The following is a 5884-nucleotide window of genomic DNA, read 5'->3' on the forward strand; positions in this document are numbered from 1 at the left end:
AAAATGCTTTCAATTAATCTATATATGCTTCATTTCCAAGCCCACTCCCACGCCGTTTTTTTTTCGATCGTATGGTATATTCAATAATTGCATTACTTATAATTTATAACAGTTTATGTTCACTGATTCATTTATAATTTATATCCACTTAATTACTTGATTTATCCATCATAAACTTTGCATAGATAAAGAAATAACGATGGACAATTCTTAATGTGTTAAATTATACCGTATGATCCAAAAAAAAAGGCGTCCGATTGGCTTGGAAATGATGGTTTTTTTTTGATGGTTTACATATCAAATGACAGCGATCTTCATTTCATAGCCATCGCTGACGCCGTTTTTTTTCGATCATACGGTATATGGTAAAAGCCATCGATCACCATTTCTAAGGTAACTTAACGCCGTATTTTTTACATACAAAATGTGCAAAAAATTCTATATGAATGAACTCACCACAATTTTCTATCCACTTTGTACATAAATTAGGATCTCTTGACGCAGGAAACTTAAACATATGTACACCTGATTTCCGAGAAATCCCACAATTATAAAATTGGCACTTATTACCAGACATTTTAATAATAATTTTATTATCACTAATCACACACAGTTATAATCAAAGACAGTCAAAGGTAAATTACCCGCCTTTTAAAATATCCGTTAAAAACAAAAGACAGTAACGACATATCTATCTAAATCTTCTATCTTTGTCGCATATGGTTCGTTCCTTTATTATTCCGTGATAAGGGAAGGAATAGAGATTTTCTATGATAAGTGGTAAAGCTAGGTTTTCATATGTACAAATTTGAAAAACTTTCCAGGAAATTCGGTCATATTATTTTCATTAATAAATTGTTTATCATAAATAAATTTATTAAAAAAAAAATTTTTGAACGAATATTCAAATTCTAAACGTTTCAATTAACAAAAAAATTGGCCAAGTGCAGGTCGGACTCGCGCACGAAGGGTTCATTATCATTGAATGTACCATTCACATTATCTATACAACATCAGACATTATATTATTGTAAACTTTTTTTCCGATTTAGCTGAAATTTTGAATGCGCTTGTAAGTAATTTAAAAAAAATGAAGAAACACATTGCTAAAAATTGTATTAATCAATAATAAATAAGTAAAAATAAATATGTAAAAATAAAAAAAAAGATTAAGAAACAGTCACCTTGCCTACGATTCGAACCTGCCTCACTACGTCTCACCGCCTTCAAATCCTAACGCCTTTAACCACACGGCCACTCGAGGACTTGAATATTCTTTGTAAAATTCTTACTTAAACGATAATGTTTAGTGAAAGTACTTTTTTATTTATAAACATTTATTTAATTCTGTTTTTAGTATTTGTTCTTATAGCGGCAACATAGATACATTAATTATCTGTAAAATTTTCAACTGTCTAGCTATAAAGTTAGTTAATAAGAATTAAAGGTGTAGCATATTTCAACATTATTCACTGGTTTTAAAAGATCAAAAAATATGCATGTGTGTTTATAGTATAAATGAATTGCTCCTTACGTTAGTTCTTATTGATATAATAGCAAAAAAGTATAAAGTATAAGCGCAATTTTATTAAAAATATGTTATTCTAAGTTAGAATAACATAGAGTTAAAAAATATGTGTGTTACAATTTCTAACACATATATTTTTTTAACTCTAATGTTCTAAATTAATTGTTCAAAATATAATTGTTATTTTTTTCCTAGGAAAGATAAAACTTCATTAATTTTCATAAATAAATTTATTTCTATTAAATTTTATAGAGCAATATGTACTACAGTTTTATTTCACATTTTGTAATACTGCTTCGGGGTGCGGTGCCCCATTGCTATCTGTGAGTTCATTCAAATTATGAAAAATCACTACTGATCTAGAGATAAAATGTACCTAAAGTACCATAATATTATAATCAAAAAAATTACTAATTTTGTAAATTATTACCTATAATGGTTAGATGAGATGCATGTAAACTTCTTTAGGCTGGTTTCTTAAAGTTAGGTGATTAATTATCTTCGCATCGTCATAGGCTCTAATCAATTGTAGATTATTCTTCAATCAACCTGAAATATGTAATATTATTTACTTTATATCTATGAAAAATTATCATTTTCTTTTATGAAAATTTTGAGTTTAAATTTAAATGTGATTAGAATAAATATACGTCACTAATTAACATTTTATCACAGGTAATATTCTATATTACTTTATGTTTACTTTTGTGAAAATATTACTTACCTATAATATTTAAACGAGTTCCTGAATGTACAATTTTACTTGTTTATCGCGATGCCGAGTTCTGAATCTTGTATTGGTTGTCTAAAACTGTTTGATTTTTTGCTTAGTTATATTGTATCCTATATTTTATTAAACAAACTCAAAATAATGTTTATAATTACCTTCATCAGCCTTTTATACCATTAAAAGTCATTATTATCAGTTATTATTATGTAGTATGTAGTTATTTCTTTGAGTTATTTGTTGTTGTTTGTTTTCAAAGATCATTTTTGAGGTTAATATCATATGAAACTTTTTCGTAATTAGGCAACTGGTAAATGACGTGTGACGATAAATTAATAAAATAATAATGTACGTATTAAGTTAAATATTTATATATTAATTTAACATCCGGTATTACCTAACATCCATATCTATTTCATGTTTATAAATTACATAATTTTTAATTTTATATATTCATAATGAAATGAAATATATTTCGATATAACGTTTGGCAACCACGCAACTGAAGTGCAAGCGACATCTGTGCAAGAGAAGCAAAACCTCCCAAAAAAGTTAGAAAAGGAATCTAAAAATTTCAGATTATTCAAACGTCACTCCAATATTTTTCCAAATTGGAGTGAAATTGGGGTGACAATTTTTAACACGTAAGGAGCCATCTGGATTATGTGTTATCTGTGATAAAAGTCTTAAATTTTATCGAAAACAAATTAAGTGATAAATTATCTGAATTAGTTCCATATTCTCCAAGGAAAAAACGTGGACTAATAAATGGTTTGGGATCTATTTTCAAAGCTATCAGTGGTAATCTAGATGCTAGTGATGGTGAACGATATGAAAAACTAATATTACAACTTCAAAATAATCAAAATAAATTATCAGAAACAATTAAAATGCAAAATTCGCTATCTATAAAATTAATCGATAATTTTAACAATACATTAAAAAATATAATGCATAATGAAAAACTGCTTCAATCTAAATTAGAACAAATTGCATTTTATAATAAATGGAACAGTTCACCGCGAAAATTCTATGTTCATAAAAGATGTTTTAAATCAAATTATAGAACTATATAATATTATTTATTCTATTACACAAGACATTGAAAATTCAGTTACGTTTGCTAGACTAGGGATGAAATGCACTGAGTATAATTAAACCATTGGAATTCTTGGAAGAACTGAAACGTATACAGAGTGGCTCAAATACATTTTATTACCTATTGAACTTGATCATAAAAATGTTTTGTTACTAGAAAAGTTAATTAAAATAGAAAGTTATTCTTTTAAAAATAAAATTACATACATCTTAAATATACCCATTATTCACCCTTCAGATTTTAACTTATTTCACATTTATTCCGTACCAATAATGGGAGAAAGTCAGTTTAAGGCTGTAATTCCAAAAATAAATTTCTAATAATGAATAAATTGTACTACGCGTACTCGAGCGATTCCTGCACGAAGATCTTCCAAGAGCAATACCACAATGCAATGAAGTGGAACTACTAGAAATCCAAGAAGTCAACCCCTGCACTGTCCAGTTTTTTGAGCTTAAAAACCTTTCCACTTGTCAAAACACAATGTTCGCGTCAACCGGCCGATCATCAAACATATCGAAAATTCAAATCAGTGGATTTTTATAATCCCCGATGAAGAAAATATCAAGTTACACTGCCACCATCAAGAAGAAATTTTGAAAGTAAACGGAAGCCTTATAATTCATATTCCAGAGGGATGTGAACTCTCAACTCCTAACCAAAGAGTTAAGAACACTGAGATATATTCTAAACAAAGTTTTAACTACCCAAAGATAAACACCCTAACCAGTTCGCCACAAAATATGGGACCTAACAATATCACTGGAAAATGTCGAGTTAGACGAACTACAAGATATAAGAGGAAAAATACTTCAAAATCAGCCGAAAATAGATAATACTGATTTTCAACATCTCCTATTATCTGGACAATCTTTATCTATATATCAATAATCTTATTGATTAGTTTTTATTTAATCAGAAGATTCATATCAAGATAATGTCTACAAGAAGCCCGTACGTCAAGAAAATCCATTAGATGTTCAAATCCCACTGTAACCCTTGGATTTGAATCTACAGAGGGAGGAAATATATCAGAAGATTCCTATCCTTCAATAAGAAGAAGAGAGACAGCCGTTCCCACCAAGACAATTAAGCTGACATATACTTTTTTACTTTTTATTCTAATTCATTTAATTAAGCAGTTGATTGTCAACCATCATAGCATACACATGTACTAAAACCAATTTTTTTGTAATAAATAAATTTTTAAAAAAGCATTTCTGAGTGTTCGAGAGTTATTTAGTGAGTAAAAAAAGCCATTACATAATCAAAAACTTAAATATAGGCATATACTATGAGAGGATAAAAATTTGCAATATTAATGGTATACTTGTTTTAATCAACTAGTGTTTAAATTTTTTATAAACATCTTCTAGAATTATAATTATGAACGTTTAAAAAATTCATTGTAACCGAAATAGCCTCAATTGTCCTAGCCTAAAAAGTTTTATTAGCGTTTATAATAAATTATAATACAAGAAATTATCTGAAAATATCAAAATTTTACTTTTTTATTTTATTTTTAGAATTGTCGCAAATTATACTTCTTATATTATACAGGGTGGCGCACTTCATTCGCCTCGGTTGATTATACAAAAACGGAAAGATGTAGAAACAAGATATTTTATGTGTATATGTGGAGAGGCATCGTACACACTTTAAAATTATTTTGTAATATACAGAGTGTTCCATAACTAAGATCCATACCAAAGTTATATTTTTTTATGGAACACTTGGTATTTTATTTCATTTTTGGATTCTTGTGCCCAAAAAGACATATATCATAAGGGTTAAATATATTTAAAATCTTTGGTTTTTGAGATATTTAAATATGCAACTACAATAGAACAGATTATTAACACCCTGTTCATTACTTTTTAGAATTCATTATTGTGCTGAGTTTAAGGGCGGAGAAAGAAACTTTACTGAAAAATGTTACTGCTTCCTTAAATTTATACAGGGGTACCAAAAATTGCTGATCTATTTTAAGGATTTATTTTATATAAAAAATTCGTTATTACAAATGCAACACCCTGTATTTTTTAAAATAAATCGAAGGAGATTCAAATGCTCTTTCAAACTATATTCATATATTATACCTTTCAAGGGTTTCCTGTACCTATATAGCTCAAATTTTGAATAAAAAGCGATTTTTTAATAAAATCGCAATCAAGATGGCTGGTATCGCCATGGAAATTTTCCAGTGACATTTAGTAACTATTTTCAAAATCGACATTAGTTTATGGACATTATCATTTAGATTTATAACAGTTTACTTAAATTTTCCTACAATAGTTTAATATGTAAGTACTCATTATTTTATCAAGAAAAATAAAGCAGTACCTATCTGCTAGCGGAAGGAATGGATATTATGTTACTAGTGATTTTATTTTGTGAGGAAAATTGCTTCTTGGCCTCAAGGGCTTATGCTCAATGCTCAAAGATATCCAAATAGGAATCTTCCTGATAAGCGTTCTTTTGAAAAACTACTTGTCCTATTTCACAGAGCTGGTAGTGTGGTTTATAAAAA

General features: G+C 28.1%; 1 long non-coding RNA gene across 1 annotated transcript; it reads right to left on the minus strand.

The window, feature by feature from the left end:
* Positions 1-1828: 1828 nt before the first annotated feature.
* On the minus strand, positions 1829-2440 carry LOC115876995. Its single transcript, XR_004049253.1, has 4 exons — positions 2414-2440; positions 2253-2339; positions 1959-2077; positions 1829-1887 (listed from the first exon to the last, which is right to left on the minus strand). It is a non-coding gene; the product is annotated as an uncharacterized LOC115876995 (long non-coding RNA).
* Positions 2441-5884: the final 3444 nt, after the last annotated feature.

The sequence above is a fragment of the Sitophilus oryzae genome, unplaced genomic scaffold (assembly GCF_002938485.1).
Source record: "Sitophilus oryzae breed Bouriz unplaced genomic scaffold, Soryzae_2.0 scaffold_1441_pilon_pilon, whole genome shotgun sequence".
Taxonomy (NCBI): Eukaryota; Metazoa; Arthropoda; class Insecta; order Coleoptera; family Curculionidae; genus Sitophilus; species Sitophilus oryzae.